This window comes from Microtus oregoni, unplaced genomic scaffold (genome assembly GCF_018167655.1).
Source record: "Microtus oregoni isolate MIOR12 unplaced genomic scaffold, Mior012 000002F_ref0000024, whole genome shotgun sequence".
NCBI classification, from domain to species: Eukaryota; Metazoa; Chordata; class Mammalia; order Rodentia; family Cricetidae; genus Microtus; species Microtus oregoni.
In genome coordinates, this window is record NW_024543061.1 from 23,509,922 (window position 1) to 23,528,244 (window position 18,323).

Here is an 18,323-nt window from a genome sequence, read left to right on the forward strand (position 1 = left end):
AAAAGTGAAAGCTTTATTTTGGACTTGGGGAGATGGATCAGTGGGTAAGAACATTTGTACAATCATTAAGACCCGAGTTCAAATCCTAGGCTCCCATATAAAAGCCATGACAGAGTATACCTGAAACAAGTACTTATAACTCCCAGCCATCTCTCCATTCCATCTTATGTATAATTAATATATACAAGCTAAAAAGACAAAAGAATGTTTCTCTTTAGGAATAAAACACAAGGCTCCCAGAATCAAAAGCCTTTATACTGTTTGGCTCTGATATTTACTGCCAGAAACTGACGCTCAGTTTCCTCAGGTTAACTGAGAATGGTAGTAGAGCCCTAATGAGCCAGATTGGGCATCGAACGATAGGATATCATAAAGAGCCTCGCACTCTCTGCTTCCTCCCATTCCTCCCAGAGTTGATGCCTGAAAGGAAAGCTCCAAACTATCATTTTGTAACAAAAAGAGATCTTATTCATGACCTGCCTTAGCCTGGGAGCGTGTCACAAATTCAGACTTCTAGACATCACCCCAGAAATTCTGATTTGATAGCTCTCAGGAGAGGCAAGAGGATCTGCCTTGATTGGCAAAGTCACTTCTGTAACTTTGACCAGTCTAGAGGTGGAGATCCAGCTTCTCCAGACATTACAGGGAAACAAAGCCCCCAGGACTTCCAAAGCCAGATCCTGTGTCAGGGGCAGCCAGTCCCAGCAGCCTGGGCAGGCACACAACTGGCCTCTGTTCAGATCTTCCACCAGAGCAAAGAGCCTTGGTGGACGAACCATTGGTCTCACAGACCTTCTGCAGTCCTGTCCTTCCCGAAACCTTGAACTTCTGAAAACTAAGGACCTGGGATCCTACCTGATTTAAAACTGGGTACCATTTTACATGCCACTAGCTTTGTGATTACACATGTCCCAAAGAGTGTGAAGTTGGGAGACAAAGAATCTGAAAGATCTCAGCCATCAGCAGGAGTTCTGAACTGTACACAACACCCTTCATTTCTACCCTGCCTGGGGCTACAACACTGCTCCCCAACTGGAGCCAAACCACCTGCAGAGCCACGCAGCTCAGCAGCCAAGCAGCCATGCGTGAGGCTGAATTCCCTAACATGTGCAGCATGGGACACATTGCCATCAACCTCTTCAGCTTACTAAGGGATTAAATGGATTCACACATGTGGAAAATGTAAGCCAGTTCCTGTTCTGAACTCCCAACCACGACAGCAGTGGTCTTCACCTCATAACACCTATATCTCAGTTCCTCCCATGCTTCCTGGGATGCTTCCACCCCCAAGGTCACCTCTTACCTACCAGGTCCAACTCATTCTGGAAGCCTCATCTCGGGTGACACTTCCTCTGAATCATCCCCTACCACTAAGGCTGCCCAAACCTCCCAGTCAGGGACTCTTACGGCCATTTTTCCCCAAATCATGACACAAGTGTACCTAGACACTGACTTATATGCTTAGTTGAGAAGAACCTATCACGCTCATGCAGTCTTTAGACTAGAACCTCCTGAGAGGACAGGTGATAGGCACAGTGTCTTCTTCCACATTGCCCATTGTCAGACACCTCCAACAAGCACTTAGTATATGAATGAATGAATGAACGAATGAATGAATCTCCAGGGTGCCCTCCAGTGACAGTGACTTGAGGAGAAAATCCATAAGAGGAAGGTCCCCCAACTCTTTACATGACCACAGCCCAATCAAGTTTTCACCCCTCACAGCATGTCAAGACACAGTATTGTTGAAAGAGCCATGCGAGTGCCTCCACGACAGCTGAGTGACAATCCCACTTGTTCTGATGCATCTGTAAAAATGTTCCCTCAATTCTCTGTCAAGAAAACAGAGGACCTCTTTATAGACATGGCACCATCTTAACTTTGCAGTCTCTTTTTAGCCAAACAAACACGTTTCCCTTGGTGACATGACAAGAGGTCTAGTTGGGTATTCCCAGTTGTGGGCAGGTAGAAAAGATTTTAATGATGTTTTCCATTGTTGATTTGCCCAAAATGGAGTTGTCTTGTGATGCACAGCACCAGACAGTGGCAGTAATAGAAGTAAAAACCTGCCTCTAGCATCTATAATAGTTACTCACAGTCCTCCGTCTCTCCGCTGTGCCTCTGCACTCAAGGGAGCTCTATACTCATCTTTCGATGTGAAATTAAGATGGAACTGAGAGAACTAGAGGGAAGAGGGACTCGTCGCTACTACTCAGTCCTCTCCCGTGCTATCAAGAGACACAGTAATAGTGAACGTGTTCATCTTGCCAGACACACCATGCTTGCTTATCTTCAGACTCCACATCGCTTGACTGTTTGAAGCTCTTGTGTTGTCTTAAGTAAAAACAGGCCCTGGGTGGCACCGGGGAAGCCCACTGCCTTCTACTTGGTTCCCTGCAAAGTCTTAGACACAAGTGCCCATCCCTGACAGTCTAGGAAGGTGGGGAAACTAGATGGTTATGAGAAGGCCAAAGGCGCTCACACTCAATGTCTCACATGCCACAGGACTCTGTATGTAGATGGGTCTTTAATGAATGATTGTCTTTTGAACCAAGAAAGAGGAAGGTAATTGAAGAGGATGCCCTATGTGACCGTCTACATAAATGGCTTAGATCCTGTTTCTATTTTAGAAATACTATTTTAAATAACTTGGAGGAATTGATTAAAATTTAGTAAGAGGCTGCTCTTCCTCTTACTAAATTTGCTCTTTCTATCAAATTCTGCGAAGGCTGGAGTGTTCTGTTTGAAAGGCTAAGGATGTCAGGGACTTCCTGGAGCCAGCATAGAGAGACACCAAAGTCTGCTGCACATGAGGGTGGTGTTCTGGTTAGCCTTCTATTGCTAAAACACCGCCATAGAAAGCAGCTTGGGATGCGTATATTGGGTCAATGTGCTTCATCTTGCGGTTTGTACTCAGTCGTGAAGTCAGGTAAAGCCCTAAAAGCATGAGCCCGGAGACAGGCGCTGAATCAGAGTCCATGGAAGAACACTGACTATCCCCATGGCCTGCTCATCCTGCTTCCCTAGACAACCCAGCATCACTTGCCTAGGAACGGCACTCTCCATAGTGGGCTGGGCCCTCCCACATCCATCAGTAACTTAAAAACATACCCTACGGACTTGCCTACAGGCCAGTCTAGCAGAAGCATTTTCTCAGTCCAAGTTTCTGCTCCCCAGGTGACTTCAGTTTGTGTCAAGTGACAAAAGACCACCCAGGGAGCTTGCTGTCTGCACTAAGGTGTCCCCTTCATAGAGCAGCCATCTTACCTCTTCACGTGGCAGTTGCGTAACCATCACTTTACTGCATTTTATTACAAGAGCTCTGCATCCTCTCAGCCCAACCATGTTCCAAATGACAATATCTCCTAGCAGAACCGTATCCCTTCCTCCATTCCACCTCCTCACCATCTCGGTGGACACTTTCCCCGGCTCTAGCCTGAGTTCATCACTCTCCCAGGCTGTTACAGAGACAGCAAGAAATGAGCCCAGCAATCCCACTCAGCATAATGCCCCTCGAGTGAACAGCTAGCGATCTGGTTTGCAGCATGCAGAAGGCCGCATGCTGGCTGTGTGATAACCGTCGCTGAGCTTCCACCCTGCCACAGTCTCTAGCATATCTCCACTTAGACAATAAGCCAATGCCATCATTATTTTTTTATTTGCCACAGCTGATTGTTGATGCTGAATTCATTGTCAGGATTCAGAGCAACAGAATCACCAGGGCCTGATTGCTGTTGTCTTAACTACACAAGTTTATCCTGTCACCTAAAATAACCTCATACACATGTAAGGCAATGTCCTATGAATGACCTGGAAGTCAGTGGACATAGACACATCAATGTGATGTCCCGTGAAGCCACTGGACACACATACCTCTTTTCACTCTTTGTCTCCCTACGTGGGACTTCTGTTCTCGTGGTTTCATCATTACATACATATCCCAGGCATCAAGACAGAGAACTGAGAAAAGAGGAAAGGGACTTCTGAAGTTCTTAGATAACTCTCCATTTATATCTTGTTAATTACAGCTTACCTGGATTAAATCAGGGCTTTATCACTAAGCAAAGAGGGGACATGAAGGTTGCAGCAGGTTACCAGATACTTGTGCTCTAAGGATTAAACAGTGTATCTCAGAGCATGGTGAGTTGGGTGTCTATATAAAACAGCCTCCAGACAAGCAGTGATTCCATATAACGGTTATAGATGGTCACAGCCCACTGGGTACCAAAAAAGTGAACAGTTGAATGTCATACCAGACAGCAGAGGCAGGCTCACAAAAGTAAAACTCGGGTCATTAATATTTCAGAGGGCTTTGCTAGGTGACTTTATCTCTTCCAAGCCTGTACCCCATTTCTTCCTGCATGCCATTCCCACACTTCCATTCACAGGGACCCTTTAAAAGATGAAGGAAGTGCTGGGGTAACGACCTACCCAGGAAAGTGTCTTTCCTGCAAGGCTGGGGACCTGAATTTAACCCCTGACTTTGTATTACAAAAGGCATCAGGACTGGGGACATGGCTCAGTGAGTGAGGTACCTGCCACATAAGCATAAAGACCTGGTTAGGATCCCCAGAGTCCAAGTTAAGAATCAGGCATTACAGTATGTGCTGCAGGGAGGGAGAGAGAGGTGACACCCTGGGCCTTGCTGGTCAGTCGGCCTAGAGTTCCAGGCCAGTGAGACACAACACAAGATGGATGATGTCTCGGAAAGAACGGTGAAGGTTGACTTCCGGCTTACACACACACACACACATATGCACACACACACACACACACAAGATGGAGGGAAGCAATGTAGCGGGGCTCAAGAATAGAGAAAGTTTCCGTGTGTTGTTTAATAGTGTAAAAACCCTGCTGTCTATTGCCTTTGTCCTATTAAAGAAGCCATAGAGACTCTATTGAATCAAACAACCCCTTCATTTTCTGTGGGGCACCCCAGTTAGTCACATATCCACCCTGAGATTACAAGAGCTGCTTGGAACAGGAGCCAGTCCAACCCTTTTAAGACGGTAGTGTCTTAAGTGATCCGTGGCCATCCCTGTCATTTGTCCCTGTCACCCAGGGAACTCACAACTGCTCTGAGCAAACAGTCTGAAGAGGAAAAAGAAAAAGAAAGAAAAAAAAACTTAGAGAGGAGAGGCCGCTCAGCCGGCTGGGCAGCCATGAAACAGATACCAAGTCACCAAAGCTGTTCAAATAAATGTCTTTAATCTGTTTGTGACCCCTGTCACCACGGCACAAAAAAATGGGCCCTTGGGAGGTCAGAGTCTTCAAAACACAATGGGAGGAAAGTCTTTTCACAAACGCTTTGGATAACATTTTGAAGCTGGCAGAGATTATTCGTCTCTTTTCTGCATGCACTTACTATCACACATAAAGTTCTGTTCTATGGAGTTATTGGCCTTCCAAGTGTTCTTTGTGGTAGCAGAGATTGGTGCTAACAAGTTCAAGCTTATTGCTAAAAATTGCTTTCCGGGTTGTCTAAACTGGGCAGAGACAGAGGACCCCACACCTCTGCCATGAGCAGGCATGACTGGGCCTGTCTTTGGCCACTTATCTGTCTGCACCGGACCCTGGCAGAGGCAGGGCTGGACTGCGTGGTCGACAGAGAGACTCAGGATGGTGAGGTCACATCAGGACATGACTCTTCCCATAACTCAGGGGAAAATAGGGGAGACAGCTAGGAGTATCAACCCACAGAGGTGCTGCCCGGGCTGTGTCAGCTCTTCCCTTCTCTTTTTCTCTCCCTGGGAATAGCCACTTGGCAGTTGGTCACCTATATGTGAAGTGTTATGCAAAATAGCTTCTGGGCTAGGAGATGTAGCTCATGGGGGTAAAACACTTGCTTTGCAAGCACAAGACCTAAGTTTGATCTCCAGAACCCACCTTTTATAATCTGGATGATGTGACACACTTGTTTTTTTTAATTGATTTTATTGAGCTCTACATTTTTCTCTGCTTCCCTCCCTGTCTCCTCTCCCCTTCAACCCTCTCCCAAGGTCCCCATACTCCCAATTTATTCAGGAGATCTTCTTTTTCTACTTCCCATGTAGATTAGATCTATGTAAGTCTCTCTTAGGGTCCTCATTGTTGTCTAGGTTCTCTGGGATTGTGATTTGTGGGCTGGTTTTCTTTGTTTTATGTTTAAAAGCCACTTATGAGTGAGTACACGTGATAATTGTCTTTCTGTGTCTGGGTTACCTCATTCAAAATGATGTTTATTAGCTCCATCCATTTGCCTGCAAATTTCAATATGTCATTATTTTTTCTGCTGTGTAGTACTCCATTGTATAAATGTACCACATTTTCCTTATCCATTCTTCAATTGAGGGGCATTTAGGTTGTTTCCAGGTTTTGGCTATGACAAACAATGCTGCTATGAACATAGTTGAGCACATGTTTTTGTGGCACTATTGAGCATCCTTTGGTTATATACCCAAAAGAGGTATTGTTGGGTCTTGAGGAAGGTTGTTTCATAATTTTCTGAGAAACAGCCACACTGACATCCAAAGAGGCTGTACCAGCTTGCATTCCCACCAGCAATGCAGGAGTGTTCCCTTTACCCCACAACCTCTCCAGCATAAATTATCATCAGTTATTTTGATCTTGGCCATTCTCACAGGTGTAAAATGAAATCTCAGAGTTGTTTTGATTTACATTTCTCTTATGGCTAAGAATGTTGAACATTTCCTTAAGCATCTTTCAGCCATTTTAGATTCCTCTGTTGAGAGTTCTCTGTTTAGGTCTGTATTCCATTTTCTTACTGGATTATTTGTTCTTTTGACGACCAATTTCTTGAGTTTTCTTTGCATATTTTGGAGATCAGACCTCTGTCTGATCTTTAAATATATATATTTATTATATTTATTTATATATATAAATTATTATTTATATATTATTTAATATATATAAATTTTATATATTAAAATATATATTTATTACATTATATTTAATATATATTGTTTACAGTGTTCTGTCTGCATGTATGCTTGCAGGCCAGAAGAGGGCACCAGATTTCACTGCCGATGGTTGTAAGCCACCATGTGGTTGCTGGGAATTGAACTCAGGACCTCTGGAAGAACAATCAGTGCTCTTAACCTCTGAGCCATCTCTCCAGCCCCAAGATCTTTTTTCTGTAGGCTGTTGCTTTGTCTTGTTGATTGTGTCCTTTGCTTTACAGAAGCTTTTCGATGGGAAACTTGTAATCCCAGCCCCGGAGAAGCAGACAAGCAGAGCCCTGTAATTCATTGGCTAGCCAGCCCAGTCTACTTGGTGAGCCAGTGAGAAACCCTGTCTCAGGAAAACAGGATGGATTTTGGTGCCTGAAGAATGACACCTAAGGTTTTTCTCACCAGCCTGCACACACACACACACACACACACACACACACACACACAGCTTCAAGACAATCCTCTCCCATGCATTCAGCACAATTTCCCCCCTGTTCTTTCTAGTACAGAATTCTCAAACCATACTTGACTTCAAGCACAGCTTGGCTTCATCCTTGAGCTTTTGTATACTTCATTGGACCTCAGGGCCCTTCTTTTTATTTGATTTTATTTGTCCCATAAGCGAGCTGGATTAGACAACACTAAATCCACATTCCCATGCTAGCAGCCTACCTAGCACCATAGACACACGAACCTAATCCCTAGTTCAAGTTGCTTCTAGAGTTAGCCACTGGTCCAGCATCTCCTTGAAGTCCAGGATGAGGGAACACATAAAGCAATGGTTAGAATGGCCTCCTCCTCTGAGGCCCAGGTGTCGGGCAGCGTAAGCAGCCCAGACACCCTGGGAGTCCACTGGGCCTTTTGCTTTCTCCAGTCCACCTTTGGCTCTCTTTTGAACTCTCTGTGTATCAGCTCAGCACAGATTGTCTTCCCATCTGTCTTTCCTGAGCCTGGTGTCTGGTGAGATTCATACAGATGCCTCCTGAGGCAATGATGGGCCTGGATAATCATCACCAAGGTGCCGTGGTTAGGCTCTGTGGCGGCTAACGTTCATTGATTAGGTTTTTGACTCGCTGTGGAAACACGCTGCACCCCTTACTGTGCAGCCTTCTTGCTGCTTTGAAAAAGCCGCATAACCAAAAGTGACTCGTGGAAGCTAGTGCGCAATTTAGTGGATCGTTTCAGTGCCGCCATGGTGGAGGGTGGGGAAGGCAGAGCAGCAGGTGCTGGATCGGGAAGCTGAGAGATCGCATCTTCGCATCTTCGGTCCCAAACAGGAAGTAGAGAGTTACCTGGAAGTGGAGTAGAGAAGTTCCCCAAAGACGAACTTCCTCCAGCAAGGCGTTCTAACTACCTCTGAAGGTTCCATAACTCCCCACAAACAACACCACCAACTGGGGACCGAATGTTCAAATACGGAAGCCTCTGAGGGACATTTCTCTTTCAAACCACTACACATACATCTAGGTATCTCCAGAAGTGTGTCTCCAGAGAGGCTGATTAAGCAATGGAGAGTCACTGTGAATATAGACGGCACTACCCCATGGGCTGGGTTGCAAATGTGATGAGAGAGAGAGAGAGAGAGAGAGAGAGAGAGAGAGAGAGAGAGAGAGAGCTGGGCTGGCGCTCATTTCTCTACCTCTTGACTGAGGACAGACTGCTGCAAAGGTGCCCCATGCCCCTGCCTCACGCTCCTTCCCTTCTCTGTGTGGTGGACTGGACCTACAAATGGCAAACCAAAATAAACCTTTCCTTGAGCTGCCTTTGTCAAGTGTGGTGACGTAGCTGCAGGCTCAGTGTTGGTGGAAGGCAGGGCCTACATCCAGAGAGATCACAAGGGTGTTTGAGGTGATTGCCTTTTGAGACTATACCTACTGGCTGGTCCTCCTCTTCCTCTGCTTCCTGCCCACCATGAAGCGAGCAGCCTCTCTCACACACACCATCAACGATGTTTTTCCTCCTCAAGGGTCCAGACTCATCACATCAAAGACTGTAGCCTGAGGCTCCAAACCCAGGAGCAAAAATGAGTCATTCTTCCTTTAAGATACATCAGGTATTTTGTCATGGTGACTGTAAAACTAGCAGAGGTGGAGAAGTTAGAGTGCTTGTTGGGCACCCGAATGCCTGTGATGGAAATGAGCGGACAGTGAGGGATGCTGGGTGAGAGACGCCATCAGGTAGAGCAGGGTGGAGATACGCCTTGCAATAACAGAGAGGATTTTCTCCAGCTCTGCCTCCCGCCCACTTACACAGAGCTCTTCTTGGAACTCCTCCCCTGTAAGGAAATGAGGATGCAGGTTGTCCAGCAGCTCACATCTGCATGGATAGGACAGTCAGAGTGCTGCTGGGTTCTTCCTGACCCTGGCAGCTTGTCAGTGAGGTCTGTTTGTCTGGCCCAGTGAGAAGTGCCAGAGTCAGCGTGTCCTGGGTTAAACCTGATGGGGACACACTGAGCAGTGAGTACTAAGCCATGGGAGGTACAACCCCTGTCTCCAGAGGGGGCATCTGAGGAACAGAGGGCTGTACAGATCACAGCGTGGACCTTAGGGGCCTGGGCTGTGCCCTACCAGGTGGTGTGCCTGGGCTTCTGTCCACAGGCTCGTGGCACACCCGTCCCAGCCTTCCTCCTGCTGCTTCTCTCTTGGGAAGGTACTCTGTGATGGCAACACTCCCACCATAAGCTTTTCAATCTCTGACAACATCTCACTGGCTCCTCATCTCATAACCTTGGACTCAGGAACATCTCCCAACCTCGGGCAGAAAGATGATCTTCAAAGAGCACAAAAAGGACCCTGAGTGGGCAGAGGAGGATGCAAAGGGGGCGTCTTCCGTGTGGAGGCCAGGTCCTCATTCCACTGAAGAGCTAGCCAGACATCGGGACCCCGTTCTCAGCTCTGACACCAGGTTCAACAATTATTCTGTTGAATCATTTCACTGGGCAATGGGGGATGAGTAACACGACTTTAATTTATTTTTTTCCCCATGAAATACTATTTAGGCTGTAATTGAGTACTTCCATCCTTGGCAGGAGCTATTAAGCTGACGCCACTGCCTCCTCGGCATTGCGCATCTTGGGGCATCTGGCCCAGGATCCAGCCAGTTGCACGGTGGTTCAAGCGTCTGGTGTCCTGTGTGCTCTGGGTTTAAGCTGGGCACCAAGGCTCTGGGTAGCAGTTTTGTGACCAGTGGGCAGACAAGCACACAGATGCAAAGTCTACGTGAGCGCACACTGTCTGCACGGTGCACCTGACCCATCTGTTAGCCTGAAGAGTTTTAACTCACTGTGCCCAGTAAATAACGGCAGCCCTCATTTCAGGAGGCAAACAAACCACGATTCAGAGTCACCACTTTAAGAGAGATTAAGTGGGAAAGCTCTTGGAAGAGCAAGAGCACAAGGAGAAGCAAAAGCCATGTCCCATGTCAGGAGCGGCCCTGGGAGAGAAAAATCATAGCTTTGTTCAGGCGGAAGGGATTCGAGGACCAAAGCCTTAGACCAGGAAAGCCCTTCCCTCAGAAGTGAGCCTAGGCACTGGGTGGTCAGTAAACAGAGAACTATGAAATCTTTATAGAAAATATTCCTTTTTTCTTGATGCTCCATGTATTTACTCCTTAATCCAGCACTTTTCATATCCTCTGAAGATTAGTGTTCTCTATGGACAACCACGCTCCCAGGCTCACAGACCTTGCCCTCCCTCGCCAACCCTGCTTCCTTGTTTTTCCATCTGACATGAGCAAGAAACAAACTCAGAAGCCAGTTTCCTTGCCTGCAGCTTGCTGCCTGCTTGACAGAAGACAAGAACTGCTACATCCATCTTCTGGTAGCCACTGCCGTCTGTCTCCACTCTGGCCAGCTACCAGAGAGCTTCAGAAGATGTAATGTTTGAAAGGCATCCATCAGGGCTGGGACTCAAGGGAGATACTGGATAAAACTTTATTAAGAGTTATTAACCCTATGGGCTTACAGAAGACTGACAGACACAGGACAGGGGCCCTCATGAGAGTTCAGGCTCACAAAGCAGGGACTAGGTCCCTTCTTAGAGACCCCAGAGGAAGACTGCATGTAGTCAAGATGTCTTTGATTCCTGGGCCATAGGAGGCGGGGAGAGAGTTCCAGGGAAGGAAGAGAGACACATTTAATTGAGGTGTACTTTTTGTGTGGGTGACAGTTGCCATGGGCAGCCTTCTGATGCCAGACAATTTGAAGTTTGCATACTTCTAGGAATTGAAAATAGCCCAAATTTATTTATTTATTTAAAAATATAGACATGGAACCAAAAACCAGGGAGCCTACATGGGACAGACCTCTACATATATGTGACAATCATGTGGCTTGGTCTGCTTGTGGGACTCCTAACAATGGAAGCAGAGGCTGGCCCTTGGGAACCTATTTCTCATACTGGATTGCCTTGACCAGCCTAAATACAGGGGGAGATGCCTACTCTTACCAAAACTTGATATGTCATACTTTGTTGATACCCATGGGAGGCCTGCTCCTTTCTGAACAGAATCAAAAGAGGATTGGACTTGGGGGTGGGGGTAGGGGAGAAGGTAAGGAGAAGGAATGGAAAGAGAAAAGGGAAGGGAAACTTGGGTAGGAATGTAAAATAAATCAATTAATTACGTTTTTAATGTAAAAACTAAAAAGGACAAACATGCTAGCAAGGATTTGTAATCCCCAGTACTGGGGAAGTGGACTTAAGCAGGTCCCTGTAACTCCCTGGCAAGTCTACTCGGTAAGCTCCAGGCCACTGAAAGTCTGTCTGAAACAAACGAAACAAAAGTGGACAGCTCCTAAGAAGACACCATAACCAAGGTTTCCCTCTGCCCATCACATTCATACTCACACACATGGGTTGCACCCACACATATGTGTGCCCCCTCACTCACATGCACCAGAAGTATGTCACATGCTGCTTTCCATAGACATCCATCCTAATCACCTTTCCAGGTCAAATTCCTGTATCATCTCCACTGGGATGCTTCTCTGAATGCCCTGTGGGTACTCACACGGCCTCCTGTCTATACTGGCTGCTGCTTCTCACATGCCGTGACTCTCCATAGCAGGCAGTAACTCATGTGGCCATCATCATGTGTGTGTTCATGTGTGCGGATGTGTCTGCAAGAAACAGCCAACCCTACAGAACACAGACGTCCTGAGCTCTGCTCTGACACACAGAAGGGGGTTAATTAAGTAAGACTCACTGAGTGAAATCAATGGAAAAATCAGTCCAGAGAGAAGTACAGCTGTCTGTGTACAAAGAAGGATATGCCGCTTGACAGGGAGAATGAGAGTCCTGGATCATTCTCGATTAAAAACAGAGCTCTGCAGCCAGCTGCCAAGTCCAGCTTCAGCCCCACCACCCCTTGGTAGACTGATTTTACCCACGTCTCAGTTACCTCATCTGGCAAATGAGATTCTGACGTTAGCCTTCCTCGGGTTTGGTGGGTGATAGATAAGTCAACATGAAGAAAGCGGGTAAAATTAAACATGGCATTTACCACGCGTGCTGAATGCTAGCTAAGAGATACTCTTCAAGACTTGTGTGCAGGGGAGGTTTTCCTCTCCTCTTGAAATTTATGGGCTGACATTATACTAGACAACAGGAAGAAAAATGTAAGGACAACGGGGATCCCTGAAAAAGTAGTGCACTAGGTGTCTTGATGCATGCTCTTAAAGGTAACTGAAAATGCTGAATTAGACACCATGAAATATCACCTTATAGCCATTTATCTCCTTGGACGTGTGTAAAGAATGCTTGGGTTGAGAGCTAAGGGAAGGCACTCTGTGATGTGGATTAGAGCAAGAATGTGAGTGTGTTGTCCTGAGTGTTTGACCTTGATCATGACCTTGTATGGAAGTGCTAAGACAAAAGACAAAACCTAGGGCTTGCCTGCGAAGGGTTGTTGAAGATACAGTCTCTCAAAGGCAGGAGTTGGATGATTCTATTTATGGCCAACAAGAGTCAGAAAGCCATTGGCTTACCTGTCCAATGACTCCAGAGAAAATGGCCCATCTCTAATCTTAGTGCTCAAGTCAAGAGGGAAAAGACAATCACCTCTCCTGAGAGTCTGTAATGGAAAGACGGTTCTCACGTAAGGGTACAGCTAAGCATGATGAGAAGGCAAAATGATCAAAATGACAGGAAGGAAACAGCAACAGTTAAAATGCAGAAGCTCAGTAGCAAAGTCAATTACTACATCCTGAAGACAATCTGTGAACTAAAAGGTTAATCCCAAAATTATCCAAATGTAGAAAAGACATCAAAAAGTACAGCACAAGATAGAAGAGAAAGTGGGAAGTACTCTACAACACATGGGCACAGGAGACCACTGCCTACGTATAACACCAGCAGCACAGACATTAAGGGCCTCATTGAATAAATGGGACCTCCTGAGACTGAGAAGCTTCTGTAAAGCAAAGGACACTGTCACTAAGACAAAAAGGCAATCCACTTACTGGGAGAAGATCTTCACCAACCCCGCAACCAACAAAGGTCTGATCTCCAAAATACATAAAGAACTCAAGAAACTAGACCGTAAAAGGCTAATCAACCCAATTATAAAATGGGGCACTGAGCTGAACAGAGAATTCTCAACAGAAGAACTTCAAATGGCCAAAAGACACTTAAGGTCATGCTCAACTTCCTTAGCAATCAGGGAAATGCAAATCAAGACAACTTTAAGATACTATCTTACACCTGTCAGAATGGCTAAAATCAAAAACACCAATGATAGCCTTTGCTGGAGAGGTTGTGGAGAAAGGGGTATACTCACCCATTGCTGGTGGGAATGCAAACTTGTGCAACCACTTTGGAAAGCAGTATGGCGGTTTCTCAGGAAACTCGGGATCAACTTACCCCTGGACACAGCAATACCACTCTTGGGAATATAACCAAGAGAGGCCTTATCATACAACAAAAGTATATGCTCTACAATGTTCATAGCAGCATTGTTTGTGATAGCCAGAACCTGGAAACAACCTAGATGCCCTTCAATGGAAGAATGGATGAAGAAAGTATGGAATATATACATATTAGAGTACTACTCAGCAGTAAGAAAAAAGGACTTCTTGAATTTTGCATACAAATGGATGGAAATAGAAAACACTATCCTGAGTGAGGTAAGCCAGACCCAAAAAGAGGAACATGGGATGTACTCACTCATATTTGGTTTCTAGCCATAAACAAAGGACATTGAGCCTATAATTAGTGATCCTAGAGAAGCTAAATAAGGAGAACCCAAAGAAAAACATATAGGCATCCTCCTGAATATTAACCTTCAGCAAGCGATGAAAGGAGACAGAGACAGAGACCCACATTGGAGCACAGGACTGAAATCTCAAGGTCCAAATCAGGAGCAGAAGGAGACGGAGCATGAGCAAGGAACTCAGGACCGCGAGGGGTGCACCCACACACTGAGACAATGGGGATGTTCTACTGGGAACTCACCAAGACCAGCTGGCCTGGGTCTGGAAAAGCCTGGGATAAAACCGGACTCTCTGAACATAGCAGACAATGAGGACTACTGAGAACTCAAGAACAATGGCAATGGGTTTCTGATCCTACTGCATGTACTGGCTTTGTGGGAGCCTAGGCAGTTTGGATGCTCACCTTACTAGACCTGGATGGAGGTGGGTGGTCCTTGGACTTCCCACAGGACTGGGAACCCTGATTGCTTTTCCGGCTGAGGGGGGGGGGACTTAATTGGGGGAGGGAAATGGGAGGCGGTGGCGGGGAAGAGACAGAAATCTTTAATAAATAAATGAATTAAAAAATTTAAAAAAAAAAGAAAATATTTCTGAGCAAATGTGGGGGTACTGCCCTGCTCATCTTGTTGCCAAAATAAACTCAAGCAACACAAAGCAAAAAAATAAATAAATAAATAAAAATAAAAACATTTTAATTAAGGATCTTCAACTAATTTTAAAGAACATACACCCACAATCAATTTTATGACTTGAGTTAATTCACAGAAGGTTGTCAAAGGCTCAAAATCATTTGAAGTGTTAGCTGAGTCAGACATTTGTATTCATCAAATAAAATATATCACAAAAATAAATTAGTTCAGTTACTCTGAACACCAACACATTTTTTTGTAAATTTCAATGCCATAACTTCTATTTCAATTGGCAGAACACCAGCTTGTTTTGACCCAGTTTCAAATTATATAAACCACCTAGTGACATCAAAGTTTTTTTATGTTCCAGGCTTTCTTAATTTAGTAAAAACAATATTTTTAACACACTGTATTCATCATCAGAAAAACAAATTACTTTGTCTTCATTGCTTAAGATTGAATCAATGGCATGCACAATATCAGCCAACAGTTTCACCTTCCAAAAACTTTGAATCCAAGAATTAATTGGATTAAAAGAGAATTGAAGCATCATTGAAATGAGCTAATTCTCTATTTGAAAAATCGGATGACCCCAATATAAAATTAGAATCATTTAGTTATTTGGCAAGTTCTTCTGCTAACTGAGCCAATGGAGTAATAGCTATGACCTGACCTTTTGTACATACAACAAGAAAACTGAAATTGAAAAAGACTGAAATTAATTATTTCATCTAATGAAAACTGTGTTTCTCAGGTATGGAGGCAAATGCTCTCCGTCCTGTAGATGACCAGTATCTCAGTTTTTTAGGAACAATTACCCCTAACAAGACAACAAGGCCCCACTGCGCAGCACTCCACCCACACACACACCTGCTCTCCTGCTTCAACTTTCTGAGTGCTGGATGCACAGGTTTGGGCTGCCATGACTACCTGCATAGCTGGGAAGATGGTTCAGTCAGAGAAGTGCTGTTGTACAAACAGAAGGACCCAAGTTCAATCCCCAGAACCCACAGAAAAAGCCAGGTGTGTTGGCTCAAGATCGTAATCCCTGAAATGAGGAGGTGGAGACGAACGAATGCCTGATACTCACTGGCCGGATGCTAAGCAGAATCCATGGGCCACAAGTTTCATAAAGTAAGCCATCTTGTTTCCAAAACCAAGGTGGGGAGCTCCTAAAAAGGGGCATCTGAGGTTGACTTCTAGCCTCCGCTGTGCCCCTTTCACCCTCCCCACCCATTAGCTTTTGGTGCCAATCTGCTTCTTCAGCCAGTTCACACACCTTGGCTCGTACAATTCCCGCAGCAATATTTTGGCTTCTCGGAAGCAAAAACTCTCACTGTTCGGTGTCTCTTGCACATTCATTGGAAACTTTGAAAAGTATAGATCCAGTGTTTGCTTTTTATTAAACTTGAGCTTTCATTTACCTATAACATTATTGTAAAAAAAAAAACCTACTTTGTTTTAACAAGAAAGTACTGTGAGTTAGTCAATCAATTGTAGATTTACACTGAATCTAAAACATAAAACATAAAACTGTGTGAGGGTACCAACTTAATATCCTCTCCATATCAGTTTATCGGCATGCTCACCATACTGATAATTTCCCAGGTTTTTCACTGTCCCAGCTATGCTGTGACCTGGGGACTTAGGACCATTTAAGGCTGCAGGCATGGAATGTGATCTTTCCTAACTGATCAGAGAGGTAGTTCAATACTCTGACAGTGAGCACAGTGCCAACAGGTGAGGAATGCCCTGGATATGATCTTTCCTCCATTACCAGGTTTCCGCTAAATCAAGATGTCTTCTTCCCAAATGGTAATTAAAATACCAAAGAAATAGAATTCAGGGTTCTGCCTTTGCTTTTTCTGCCTGTGGAGCTAAAGGGACCCTACTGATTCTCAAATCAAGTTTCTGTACATAAAACTACTTGGACCTGGCCCAGTCCTCCTACTCATCTTCAGTTCCAAGTCCCAAAGCGGAAGTGCCACCAAGAAGCAAAGTGTGTCCAGGTGGTGTCCCCTGTGGGCTTGAAGGATGTGACCCAGGCAGCAGCTTCTGTGTGAAACATACCAGTACCCCCAGTCTCAGATCTATGACTCAAGTACGAATCCTCAAGGGAAAAAAAGCAGTCGTCAGAGATGCAATGAGCCAACAGGTTGACTGACAAGGGGCGATTTCTGTCTCCCCTCCGTTGCTCTTTTTTCCGCTGTGTTTTCTTGCTGTATATTGGTGTTGGCTTCATAGAGAAAACTCTTTCAAGTGCATCATACACTTTGATTTTATCCACCCTTTTCCTCTCCCATCCCCTAGTCTCCTCCCTTCTTTAGTATCCCTTCTGCTTCCCTGGTGTGTGTGTGTGTGTGTGTGTGTGTGTGTGTGGTTTAGTGTGCCTATGAGAGTATTAGGGGCTCAGAAAATGGCTCAGTAGGTAAAGCGCTTGCTGCATGAACATGAGAACCTGAGTTCAGATCTCCAACAACCACATACAAAAGTCAGGCATGGGTGCACACTTCTGTAACCCCAGTGCTGAGGTGGAGGTGGTGGAAACATGCAGATCCCCAGGGCTCACAAGCCAGACTGTCTATGCAAAATGCTGAGCTCTATTCAGAGACTGTCTCCAAAACTATAAAGGTGGGGAAAAAATAAGGATGGTACCAGAAGTGGAGCTTAGGACTCCTTATATGTATGCACACACAGGCAGCAAATGCAACTGGACTTGCACACACAACATGTGCACCCACATACACGTGTGCACAAACACACACACACATACACCACAGGTGCACACATAAAACTTTTAGGATCCACAAATGAAAGAACACGTGTCTTTGTCTTTTAGCATCTAACTCAATCTCTGGTGGTTTCCATTTTCCATTAAATGACATAATTTCATTTCTTCTTTACTAATGGAGAAAGCTCCATTTGGTATATATAGCATGTTTTAGTTCTTCATTCATTTAGTGGCTGATGCATGCTGATTCCAGAACCTGGCTGTTGTGAGCAGTTCAGCAATAAACATATGTATGCAGGTCTCTGGTGTGTTCACTTAGGTAGGCATGTCCACCGTGCAGCTGTGTGGACCACATACTTCCCAGCATAGCTATGAATGGCTCCCAGTACACTCATAGGTAAACATTATGTAACAATGTCAAAAGTTTGGACACCTCCAACCTCGAATCTTTTAGGGATGTACCAAGAAGTGGTTTAGCTGGATTACAGGGTAGTTTAGCTTGCAAATTTTTTGACAAACTTCCTTAGTGATTTCCACAGTGACTGGACAATTTACTTACGGATTCCCACAGCAATGAAGATAGTCTCATATTTCCATTTCTCGAGGCCAAAAACAAAGCCATGGCCAGCCTTTCCATGCTTCCTAAGCTACTCACTCTCAGCTTCAAGACAACCCTGAGGCATGGCATTTATTTTTATCCTATTTTCAACTAATTTATAATGCACACAATAATGTATCACTTTGATGTTTCATACACATATAAAGTATGAGCTTTTTTCTCTTGAATGTATGTGTATGTATGGTGT

At 45.0% G+C, this 18,323-nt stretch overlaps 1 protein-coding gene across 2 annotated transcripts in view; it reads left to right on the forward strand.

The window, feature by feature from the left end:
* The window catches only part of Tacr1 (tachykinin receptor 1), a 179,328-nt gene that overhangs the window by 72,741 nt on the left and 88,264 nt on the right, over positions 1-18,323 (forward strand). The gene's annotated exons all lie outside the window — the stretch shown is intronic.